Source organism: Erinaceus europaeus, chromosome 8, assembly GCF_950295315.1.
Source record: "Erinaceus europaeus chromosome 8, mEriEur2.1, whole genome shotgun sequence".
Taxonomy (NCBI): domain Eukaryota; kingdom Metazoa; phylum Chordata; class Mammalia; order Eulipotyphla; family Erinaceidae; genus Erinaceus; species Erinaceus europaeus.
In genome coordinates this window covers 86,036,719-86,050,308 of record NC_080169.1, presented here as the reverse complement: position 1 = coordinate 86,050,308, position 13,590 = coordinate 86,036,719, and positions in this window count along the sequence as shown.

Sequence of the window (13,590 nt, the reverse complement as noted above, 5' to 3'; positions counted from 1 at the left end):
ATGTAGATAATGACCTAACTGTAACCACAATAATACTGTTGTTTCAAAGGGTAGAGACCTTTTCTCTTATAACAAATTCAATGTAAAATAAAATCTCATAGTATGAGAATGCCTGTTTTTCTTGGTAATATTTCATTTCCTTAGTAAGACTATTTTCTTCTATTTTCCATTGTCAGCAGACAGAAATGATACAATTACAGCAGGGAAAGCTGGCAGGACTGATTTTGGAAAATAAAATGAATTCAGTTTCTGATTTGAACAAAGTAATTTGTTATGTTGGAAAAACACAACCCTGATGAGATTCACACTCTAAATGTCTCATGTTAGCTCAGGACACCACTTTTGAGTTGCATTTGTGTTTATCTTTGAGAGGGGGCAGTGACTTTACCCCCAAACTTTGAACTCTAAAGAGGATGCAGATTTGTATAAGGGTCAGCTGTCAGCTTACTATGAACACCAAGCACCTCTGCTTGAGGCCTAGGGCTAGATATACAGTCCCATACAATTTAGAGTTCATTGATAATAAGTTCATATTTCTGTAAAAAAAAAAACTCCAGCAAAATTGTTTGAGTGTTGTTATAATAGAGAATATTATGACTCAGGTAAGTTATAAATACCCTTTAAAATTATATATGTGTATATATATTTAGATAAATTAATAACTAGAAGAGTGTTTTATTTGTATACAACCTTGAAAGATTTAATATTTACATTGTAAATACTTAAACATTGTGAGCTGTTAAGCATCTTCATTATAGATGAGAAAAGTATAATTTGAGAGATGGAATGAGTCACTGGGGAAATGACTCAGCAGGTAGAATTTAAGACTTCTATGCATTGAAGTCACAGATTTGATATTAAGTGCTGCATATGCCAGAGCAGAGTGGTGTTCTAATCTCTTTCTTTTTCTATCTCTCCTATAAAGCAGACAGGTAAATCCAAAAGAAAATAGGGGGTCTGGGCAGTGGCGCACCTGGCTGAGTGTACACATTACCATGCACAAGAATGAGAATTCAAACCCGAGCTCCTCACCTGCAGTGAGGAGGCTTCAGGAGTGGTGAAGCAGATCTGTGGCATCTATATTTCCCTCTCCCTCTTTGTCTCTCCATCCCCTCTCAATTTACCTCCTATTAAACAAACAAATCAAAGAACAATGTGGTTGGTGGAGTGGTGGATTTGTAGTGCAGGTACTAAGCCCCAGTGATAACTCTGGTGTCAAGAAAAAAATAGTAGATTATAAAATAATTAAAAAAAGAAAATTAAATGATTTGGGTTCGGTGGTGGAAATAATAGTCTTGTTGCTTGGAAACTGAGGGAGGTGGATTGCTTGAGCCTAAGAGTTCTGGGCCTATATTTTGCTATGATGATTGGTTGTTCGCACAAAGTTTAGTATTAACATGATGACCTTCTAGGAACAGGGGTCCACCAGATTATGTTTGCAGGGATGAACCAGTCATGGTCGAAAACTGAACAGGTCAATGTTCCCATGCTGATAAATAAATAAAAAGATTCAGTGACACTGCAGGTCACATAGGCAGTAAATTTAATCAGACTTGTACTAGACAAAGAAAACCAGCAGCTGTCTTCATGATTTTTACCTTTATATTTTTCTTGCTTGTGCCAAACTTTGGACCTATTTATTTATAATTATATTCTAGAATCTTCCAAATTGAATCTTTTTTTGTGGAGTAAGGGAGATTACAAATCATCATCACAGTTATCAAGGACTTCAGAAACAATTTTTTAAATTGTTTTTCAGAAATAATTCTTTTCTTCTTTAGTAATGTTACTGGGATATGCAAAATTTCACTGTTCCTGGCTCACTATTCTTCTTCTTCTTCTTCTTTTCTCTCTCTCTCTCTCTCTCTCTCTCCTTTTAATATCAGATGAAGAGAGACAGAGTCACCATGGAACCACACCATCACTCCTTCTGTTGATGGAGCTTGTATGTGGTACTGGGGGGCCAAACGTGGGTCCTCAAGTGTGTCAAAGTGTATACTCTACCAGGTGAATTATTTTTAATCACTCCTAAGATAGTTTCCCATTGATTCTTTCATATTCAATCATTATATAATCTTCTCAAGAAGGAAGTCACTATTCAAGTTTCCAGTTCACTATGGGAAATCTGAGACTAGAAAGGTTAAATAACTGATCTAACATCACGCTACTAAAAAATAGTGGATATGATTGAAATCTAGAGTGTTTGATTCCAAAGTGTGTTCACTCACCTCTATGTTACAGTACTTCTATCCAGAATGAGAGGAAATGAGCTGCCAGGTCCCAGGGTGCTGAATTATGATGGAATTAAATCAATGATATGATGTCAGGTGATTCAGATTTCCATAAGGGGCTCCTTGTGTAATGGACAAAATTAGGTTGATTGTACTCCTGCCAAAAGAACAGTTGGAGTGAAGCAAAGAAACAGACCACAGTAAACAACCCAAATCTGAGGTGTATGTTTGCCATACCAGATGGATTTCAGTCAGTGCAAAGTCTTTAGTTAAGTAGAATTCTGAAATAATTTCTCATAGGATTCTGCTTGTGAGAAATAGGTATTTTCTTTCATTACATAAGCATAAAAATCTTTACTTCCAAATAAAAAAAAAGTATTATATTGCTGACTTCTTTTCCTTTGGCATATTGGTTCTGCTTTATTGAATGTCAACAAGTAAATCTATTTTTTAATTTAGAAAATATAATTTTCATTGACTCTCTGTTTAGATTCTGAGAAAATATGTAGACAGTATCAGTTTGAAGGGTCAACAAAGTTTATCTATGCCAGCTGGTGGTGGGGAGCCAAATATTCTAGCTGGAATTATAGGGAGCTATTTTAGGTGGGCGTCCATAGTCATGAAGGTAGAAGGTAGTCTCCTTGAGCCCGGAGATTATACTGAGGATTAGTTTGGCCAATACAGTGGAGCCTTCAAAAGTTGCCCTGAAGTATCTGACTTACATTAGAATTGATGAAGGTCATAATTCCTGGAAGAATATACAAGAAAGTATCAACATCAGTTACTCTTCGAACTAGGGGATCTTTACTATTTACCTGATACTCTTTTTGTCTAATTGCATTTTTTCCATGAGGATATACTTTATAATAACAATAGAGCAAAAGTGACATAATAAAATATAGGACTGATGGAGGGAACATGTTAAGAGTGAGCACAGGTTTTCAAGAAGCAAAGTGAAATACTCAAATACATAATTTAGGCAGATGGTTTCAAATTATATGGAGAGTTAACATGAAGAGGACATAATCAGGAAGTTAACTATAAAAGTGATCTTGGAATATGAAATCAAACAATGACTTCTAAGCCACATATAATTTGGAGACAATGTTCCAAAATCCATGTTTATAATCCACATTTTCTTAAAATTAGACTATTTAAAATAAAGTGTTTCGAGGCAGTTAAAATCTAAAGTTTAACACACCTGCATTAAAGGGAATCCCATTTTTATAAGCACATTAAATCTCTGTCAGTAGAATAATGTATATATAAAAATATCCTCAGAGTATCAGTAGGGAACAGATATATAGAAAATGATCATTTTTCAGAAAAGAAAACACAAGTAGAACCTGAAATGGAATTGGCGTATCGCACCAAAGTAAAAGACTCTGGGGTGGGTGGGTGGGGAGAATACAGGTCCATGAAAGATGATAGAGGACCTAGTGGGGGTTGTATTGTTATATGGGAAACTGGGGAATGTTATGCATGTACAAACTATTGTATTTACTGTTGAATGTAAAACATTAATTCCCAATTTAAAAAAATCAGAAAATAAATAAATAAATAAATATAAATAAATAAATAATAAAAAATAAAAAATAAAATGATCATTTCAAAAATTAAAGATGAATTTATGTATTTTTTAAGATTTTATTTATTTATTCATGAGAAATGATAGGATAGAGAGAAAGAACAAGGCACCACTCTGGTACATGTTCTGCCAGGGATTGAATTTAGGACCTCATGCTTGAGAGTCCAAAGCCTTATCTACTGCGCTACCTCCCGGACCACTAAAGATGAATTTAAAATGAGTAAGAGTAGTACATAACACATATTAATTAATTAATTAATTAATTAATTAATTATATTTATTTATTTAAGAAAGGAGACATTAATAAAACAGTAGGATAGCAGGGGTACAACTCCACACAATTCCCACCACCCAATCTCCATATCCCATCCCCTCTCCTGATAGCTTTCCCATTCTCTATCCCTCTGGGAGTATGGACCCAGGGTCTTTGTGGGTTGCAGAGGGTGGAAGGTCTGGCTTCTGTAATTGCTTCCCCACTGAACATGGGCGTTGACTGGTAGATCCATACTCCCAGTCTGCCTCTTTCTTTCCCTAGTAGGATGGGTCTCTGGGGGAAGATGAGCTCCAGGACACATTGGTGGGGTCTTCAGTCCAGGGAAGTTTGGCATCATGCTGGCATCCAGAACCTGGTGGCTGAAAAGAGAGTTAATATACAAAGCCAAATGAATTGTTCAACAAGCATGGACCTAAAGGCTGGAATAGTGCAGATGAAGCGTTGGGGGGGTACTCTCTGCAGATTTTTGTGTACTTCTGCTTTCAGGTATATATATTTTTCCCTGGTTTATGGACACGTGTGAACATATGCTCTATCTCAGGGGATCTGGTCTATATCTAGGTTTGGGGACTTTATTGGGGAGTGGAATATCTGGAATGGAATTAGAGAATACTATGAAAGGAAAGGTCTCACCTGAGTGATGAAGCTGAAGGGCTGTCATTCCACACCTAAAGTCTCTGGACACAGTCTGAAGTGAAGCATGCTGGGGAGGCACTCGTTGCATTGATTAGGTTGTGATCAGCAGATGCAATATTATTTGATATGAATTGAGAGAAGCATGCAGGAATGTGAGCCCCACCCTAAGGTTCCAGGACTGGGGGAAATAATAGGCTTTATAGTGGAAATGTGAGGGTCCTGCTGTCTTAGGGTTCAAGAAGACAATGGATAGTTATTATTATCATCACATTATTTGGTAATTGGGTTAACTTTGAAAAGTCCCTTTGTTAGGGTGCTATTCTCATTTTAACATACAATCAACCCAGTTGTGGTATTATACAGCAAATCCTAACCAAGGGACATTTAAAGTCTGAGGTAAAAAATTAGTTAAAAATCAATATATTTTAACCAAGTTGGTCTAAACAAAACCTGCGCACACCTAGGGTGTGTCTCCATCTTGAATGGGTGTAACAAAAGGTTAAATAGACTTGTTGATATGTAAAACTCTTGATTACCTTCTCTATTAGAAATGGTAGATTACACAATGGCTATGCTAATGATTCTCATGCCTGAGGTTTTCTTTCCTTGATTCTTATGTCTACCTTTTCACATTCTATTGTTTAAACTTTAAACAACCTTAAAATCATTCTAAAAAAGACTTCTAATTGTAATAGAGTTATCAATTGTGATAAACTTCTAACCTGCTACAAGTTTGTTTCATAGTAAGTAAATTGCAGCTGTCAAGTTCTCTACAGAAAAGCAGAATTCTGATGGCTGACATTCCCCATCGAGACAGACGTACAATAATTCACCCCCTGGCAATTCTTCGTTGGACATCTGCTTTGGACTTCTATCGGACTCACTGGTACACCTCAGACACTTTACACAAAACTAGTGGCTTCCCTTTATGCTGCTGGGTTTCTCAAAGACTGACTGCAGCCATGCCTTAGGACTCTAGGCCTCACCCCTCCCCCATGCTAGAAAATGCCCGTCGAGGTAAGTACGCCTCCCAGAGGCAGGAAATGTTTTTGTTTTAAGCTGATAAAGTTTTGCCCACAGAGGCAAAAAATGGCCCCCTCAGGCCTTCCCTTGGCAGTACACTGGTTCTTGTTGCCCGCTTACATGTTTCTCCATGTTTGTGCCAGTTTCTTTTTTTTGAAAATGCCTGTATGATATAGGTTTCTGTTCACCCCACACCCCTGATACTGTGGTCATTTAGTTAAAAAGAAAAGGGGGAATATGTTGGTATTCTTCGTGTTGGTTTGGCCCCCTTCCCCCTACCTCTGAGAGAAATGGTTTGGTCCTTGCTAGTTTCGAGCCCCTTTTTCTCCCCGCCCCATATGCTAAGGACGTGCAGAGTCCCAGCAGCACCAGCGGAAGGAGAAACATGGGGAAGCACATGGTGTGGTGATTTGCCCGTTCGTGAATAAAGATATACAGCTTCTCAGCCTAGCCGTGTGTCCCTGAGTCTGTCTCTGTCTACCACCACGAAGCTAGCCCCGCCAGCTGGAGCCCCCAAACTTTAACAACAAGTCCCTTTGTTAGGGTTTGCTGTATAACACCCAGTATCTTGTATATAGCTGTGCCACTGGTTACTTCTGTTCTCCCTGGTCTAGGCTTTTGAGAGAGTCAACATATCAAAGACTCAGCCTATGTATTAAAAAGACTCAGTCTGTGTTTTAAAAAGTTATAGATATATGACCAATTTTTCCCCTTTCATATTAATTGAATAGTGGTTTGTATGACTACACTTTAATAGCAGTGTGCATAAACATCATTCCCACGACCAAAAGACTGTGTCCCATCCCCCCGCTACCATCGGGGGTGGGGGGAATGTCCACCCTCCCCCTTACCACAGGGTTTTTACTTTGTTGCCCTACTCTCAATTTAATCAGATCCTGTTTTAATTTTTTTTTTTTTTTTTTTTACAAAACTATCAGTACTTCAATAAGCAAGTCTAATTCCTGAAAGCATTACCTTAGCCTGTTAATTTCTATCTAGTCATTAATTCCTGTGACAACTTCTGGGATAAGATCATTATAATTATTACTGTTTTTGACAATTAAGTTAATTTTCAGAAAAAAAAAGTGGTTTAAATACTAGATATTTCCCTTCCAAGACATGCTTTTTAGTATCTTTGCAATGGATTTCTTGCTTTACTCGTGTAATGTCCATAGTCATGTTGACTACTACCAAATTTAATTTAAATTCCCTGTGCATCATCCCCAAAGTCTAACAACAACCAAAGAGAAACAGATTTACAAAAGCATCCCATAGGATATTTGGAGTTCTCTGTAATTTTTTCTTTATTGGGACTTCTGAAATAGTCTCTGAGGACCAAGTGATTGATTTCAGAAGCTTGGCCTCTTGGGGCAGAATTTCACAAAGGCTCTGAATTTGGTATTTCTTGTTTACAAGGAATGTTACTACTGATGAATATGGTGATTGTTTAGTGACAATTTCTACAGAGAAAAGCCCAGACTTTACTGTAATAGAGCAGATGTCACTGGAACACAGTGACAAATCTCAAAGCAAGGACTTCAGTAGGCAGAATATGTTCTGTCCATGACTACTTTCCAACACTCTTACAATTAGAAACAGAAAGAAAACTCAAAACAATTGTGAAATGATCAACAACCAAGAAAAGTAAATGAAACAGGGTACTTAAAATTGCTGTCTGATAAATTTCTTAAGAACTGTCTGATAACAAAAAGTAGGAACTGATAAACAGATCTCATGGACCATAATGAGGAACACAAAATGGTTAAGAGAAACAATGAAAAGCAGTTTTGACATGTTTGGATGCCAAAGATTTTTAAAGTTGATCTCTTTTTGGCCTGGTAAAATTTTATGCATTTTTGTCGTTCCAGTCCAGAAGTTTAAGGATTAGTGGATGTTTCTACCAGCCTGGAACTCAAGTGGTGAGAATAGATGTATATGATGGTAGTACAGGAAAAGCAAATGCACAAAAACAAAAGTCTTTTTTTTTTTACAAAATTATGGTACAACGGGAGTATAATTCCTCACCGTCCTCAGCACCAGAATTCTGTGTTCCCATTCCCTCCATTGGAAATTGTAGTGGTTCTTCCGAAGTCACAGATATGGGCTGACTATTATTTCTATAACTATATATATATATATATTTGCTCATTAAATAAATTTTTTGCCTCCAGGGCTTTTGCAGGGCCTTGGTGCCTGCACTATGAATCCCCTGCTCCTGTAGCCTTTTTTTTTTTTTTTTTGCATATGGCTAAGAGAAATTGAGAAGGGAGGATGACACAGAAAGGAGAGAGAGACACCTGCAGACTCACTTCATTGCTTGTGAGGTGACCCCACTGCCCCTGGAGAGCCAGGGGCTTGAATCAGGATCTTTGCATGAGTTCTTGTGCTTTGTATTATTATGTGCGCTTAGCCCAGTGTGCCACCACTTGCTTCCCTCCCCATCTCCCATTTGCCCATTTTTTCTCCCTGTGGTCCTACCTTCTCTTCCTTTCTAAATCACACCTACGCCTATTAATACTTCCAAATGTTCTTCTTTTTTCCTCTTCTCTCTCCACGTCTTGGGGTCTTGATGGAGTTGGAGTTCAGAGCCTTTTGGTCATTTCCCCCTCTGGGAGTATGGACCAAAATTCTTTGTGAATTTTGAGCTTGGCACCGTGTTCGCTTAACCCACTGCATTACTATCTAGCCCCCTATTCCTACTTTGGTTCTTGTTTATTAAACATTTTGTCCTGCTTTATATCTTAGCACCTTTCAGCCACTGTGTTGCAGATAATACTATTATTCCATCCTGACCTGTGTGGGCAGACAATCTCACCGGTATGTCCTGGAACCTCACCCCTCCAAAGCTCTACTTGACTAGAGAAAGAAAGAAGCAGGCTGGGGGTATGAATCTGTCGGGTTGCGTAGCGGGGGAGAGAACTCGGCTGGAGCCAACCTAGGCAAAAAGATATCGATTGGAGTAGCCGGCTCCTCACCTGCAGGGGGGTTTCACTAGCCATGAAGCTGGTCTGCAGTTGTCTATCTTTCTCTCCCTCTCTGTTTTCCTCTCCTCTCTCCATTTCTCTTTGTCTTATCCAAAAACAACAATAGCAATAGCAACAACAACAAGAATAGCAATAGCAAGGGCAACAAAATGGGAAAAATGGCCTCCAGGAGCAGTGGATTAATAGTGCAGGCACCAAGACCCAGCAGTAACCCTGGAGGTAAAAAAGAAAAGGAAAAGAAAAAAAAAAGTAGGAGTAGAGCAGATGAGATTAGGGATCTTGGGATATAGAAAGAAGCTAGGAAGTCTATTTTAGGTATGTTCCTAGGGGCCCATGACTAGGAATTTTTGCCTAAGCTTGTTAGCTATCATGCAAGTGGACTAAAAGCAATGTGTGGGGAGATAGTGTTAGAGTTGAGAACAGAACTAGAAAGCTGGACTAGGGCAGAGAGTAGTCCCCAAATATGAGGAAAGTATATAAATACAATTAGCTATCTGTCCCATCATTTTGACCCAAGACCCATATATATTCATTTTTAGCACAGGAGCCTGTGTAACCTCTTTGTCTCTGTTAGTCTGAGTTTGTAGTCCATGGTCACAGCTGGGAGTATTCTAGAGTAGGATGACACAGCCTCCCTTAGAAGAGTGGATCAGTTTTTACCATTGCTACTTTATAGTGAGGGTAAGGTCCTTGAGAGTTCCACAAGGTCTTATGATGACGGTCCTGATGGAAGTAACCAGTGATGGTGAAGAGAGATCTATTAGATGTCTTGGCACATACTGTCTACGGGAGAATCCAAAAATTCCCTGACTAATGTCCCAGATGATGGGGTGGTCTAGTATTGATCAACAAGGACATTATTAAGTGATCCAGTCTCTTGCCCTTATCCTGCTTTTGTAACTTTTTGTTTATCTGATAAAGGACTTTTAAAGAAAAAGGGCCAGCCCCTTTGGAATATAACTAAAATATGCCTACAAACAATCTACAAAATGGATTGCCTACAAACAACCTACAAAATGGGCCCCCAACTCTTCATCTGCACTACTTCAGTCTTTAGGTTCATGACTAGTAAACAATTTGTTTGGCTTTACATGTAAACTCTCTTTTCAGCCACCAGGTTCCAGATGCTACCATGAGGCCAACCAGACTTCCTTGGACAGACAATCCCACCAATGTGTCTTAGAGCACCACTTTCCCAGAGTCCTGCCCCACTAGGGAAAGAGAGAGGCAGGCTGGGAGTATGGATCAACCTGTCAACACCCATGTTCAGCGGGAAAGCAATTACAGAAGCCAGATCTTCAACCTTCTGCGTCCCACAATGACCTTGGGTCCATGCTCCCTGAAGGACAAAGAATAGGAAAGCTATCAGGGGAGGGGATGGGATATGGAGTTCTGGTGGTGGGAATTGTGTGGAGTTGTACTCCTCTTATCCTATGGTTTTGTCAATGTTTCCTTTTTATAAAGAAAAAAAAAAAAAGAAAAAGGGCCAGCAAGATAGCTTATTGGAATATTACACTTTATTTTATCATTTTATCAACCCAGGTTCAAGCCAGGCATTGAAGTATTCAAGGAAGCTTTGGAGCTGTAGTGTCTCTTGTTCTGTCTTTCTATCTGAAAATGTCAGCCTGGAGAGGTGAAGTTCCAGTGGGGGTGGAGTGGAGAGGGAGGAAGGAATAAATAAAAAATAATAAAAATGAATGCAAGGATACAATTATTTATCATTGTAATTTGGGTTCAGTGCACTGAAATAATGACAATTATGAAATTATTTAAATTAAAAATTCCTATTTATGCATCCCTGCAATGGCCACATTCATCTCAAAGCTGCTCCTTTTATGCTACGTATTCTTCAGAAAGCTTAAACGGGTAGGGTTCAACTACTCAGGAGAATAGAATTTATGTTTTTTATGCCTTTTCCAAAGTGGTCTATAGAGGGAACTAACTCTTCATTAAAAATTAATAACAAGATTTAGAAACTATTTGAATATTCAGTTTATATAGGACTAATGGATTCATATTAGAATTTTTTTTTGTCTATACTTTTTTATTGTTAAGGAAAATGTAATCAGAATAGCTCAGAAGCAAAGAGTGAGAAAATATAAATTCCTTCTGTTTCAGCATTTGTTAAATATTTGCTTTGAATTCAACACACTATTAGTTGGATGACAGAATACTAAGTTCTACTAATGACAGGCTTTTCATTACCTTAGATATACTTTAGCAATTTTCCTAGATTTCTACTTCAGGGTCATATGGTAAGTCAATGGTAGTTATAAACCTCTCAGCATTGTGATCAATACGTTGGGCTGACGTAATCTAGACCTCTGGCATAATTTACAACGAAGGACAGTTTGGGCAAGTTTGTTTTATTACCTTCAATACTTCAACTGAAATATTTCACTGACTTAGGACTGGAATTATTTCCAATTTTTGATAAATAGGGGACTGAAACAGTTATGAAGAAAATGTCAAATATGAGAAGGAAAAACAATTTACGGACTTAAAAGCAATATATATATTTCTTTGGGGGTATAATGTCTGCATACTTCTGTTTTGAAGTTCTCTACAGCACTGTCAAGAGAGAACTGTGTGTGTGTATCTGTGCTGTGCTATGTGAGCTATGTGTGCTATGTGTGTATCTGTGCTGTGCTATGTGAGTTTAATCACCTATAAGGATTAGAAAATTATTATGTTTTGTCTTTCAAGCATACATCATGTAATTAAGGCAGTAGTCTCTCTCTCTCCCCCCTCCCCAAATTTGAATAGCTATTGTATACTAATTTGAGCATAACAAGGAACAGTAACAATCCCTAGAAATAATAAGGATTGTGACTTCTGTTATTGTGGCTTCATACAACTTTAATGTGTGTAGTTAACCAGGTGTGCCACTGCCTGGCCCCACTTCATGCAACTTTTCTGTAATTTAGATGGACCCCCCCCATATGCTGTATGTTCTACTTCTAGATCTTATCAAGGATAGAGTCACTACTGAAGAATGTGGCAAAGATTTGTATTTAAATATCTATAATGTCCCTTTTATTTTATTAAAGTTCCTTAATTTTCTTGTCTACAAATTTTCTTGTCACCTTTCCACAAATTTGTACTGTCTAAAACAGATAATAATAATTATATTGCACTTAATAAGTAACTATGCCAGGTGCCTTTAAGATACTTAAAATTTTTTTGAAGCAACTTTGTAAAGTGTAAGTAGGATTAACTTATTTGACAGATGAAGACATTTAGACTGAGAGAGGATTTAATCTGAATTTAATCTGTTTGCCTAAGAATCTGCACTTATTATAATCTGCATCTTCAAGACAGAGTACAGATTTAGGAAATTCCCAGTTCTAATGTTCACTAGTCGTATAATTTTGGTTTTTCCACTTAATTCCCTGGGGTGAGAGGCTGCTTATTTTTATTTTTTAAATTGCCACCAGGGGGTGGGGGCAGGCAGTGGAGCATGGGGTTAAGTGTACATAGTACTAAGCAAGTACTCCTGCAAGGATCCAGCTTTGTGCCCTGGCTCCCAACCTTGAGAGAGAGAGAGAGTTGGGGGTCGCTTCACAAGAGGTAAAGCTGATCTGCAGTTGTCTCTCTCCCTCTGTATTTCCCCCTCCCCTCTCAATTTCTCTGTCCTATCCAAAAAATAGACTAGAAAAACAAATAAATAGATGGCTGCAGGAGTATTCTCAATTAAATGAAGTACTAATCAACTCTTTAAATTTTTTAGGCTTTTGCTGATCCTGCTTTTTAAATTTGTCTATTTGCTCACTTGTCTATTTTTTTTTTTTTTGAAATGTATTTGCTGTTTATACTTTAGGGACAAAAAAACTTTAAGTCTGGCTTTACTACTGATCAATTTATTTATTTATATTTATTTATTTTCCCTTTTGTTGCCCATTTTTATTGTTGTAGTTATTATTGTTGTTGTTACTGATGTCATCGTTGTTAGATAGGACAGAGAGAAAAATGGAGAAAGGAGGGAAGACAGAGAGAGGAAGAGAAAGACACCTGCAGACCTGCTTCACCGTTTGTGAAGCGACTCCCCTGTAGGTGGGGAGCTGGGGGCTCGAACCGGATCCCTATACCGGTCCTTGTGTTTTGTGCTACCTGTGCTTAAACCCGCTGCACTACTGCCCGACTCCCATCAATTTATTTTATATGATAAATGATGACTTATTTCCTAAACTAAATAGGGTAATTAAAATTGTAAAATATCAGCATCCAAATATTTGATGTGTCTATACAGGTTTTCTCTATATTTCTTAAATGATGAAGTCTGCTATATAAATTAGAGAAAGCAAAAATACAACTGATCTTTATAGTGGTAAGTGAAAAGTTCTGTGGAAACTGAAAATTCAGAGTATCAAGCAAAACTTTGCAAAGGCATATCTTTTGATCCCTTTCTCTCTAGAAAGATTCTTTTCAGGTCCCATATCTATGCTTACCAAACACTGAGGGGAATACATAGACAATAAGTGCATCTACCATGACCTAAAGTGATTAAGGTTAATAAAATGTTAACTTGGTTCAGCAATTATTGAGAATCTATTAAGTGGTGGACATTAGGGAAACAAAGATGACAGGATCTTGTACTTCAGGGACATTTAATTTCCTATGAAAACATATCTCCTGGAAGAAGTTTGGCTGTGTACAGGACTGGATTCACAGTTAAAAAAAAAAAAAAAAAAAAAAAACCAAAAACAAGTCCCATCTACTGAATTTGTAGCTACTGGTTTAAACTTGGTCCCACCTTTATTTAATTAGGTGGTCTCGAAGTGCCACACAGTTATGAAACCATCACCATTACAAGAATATTTCTTTACCATAACAACAATATCCACGTAGAAGTAG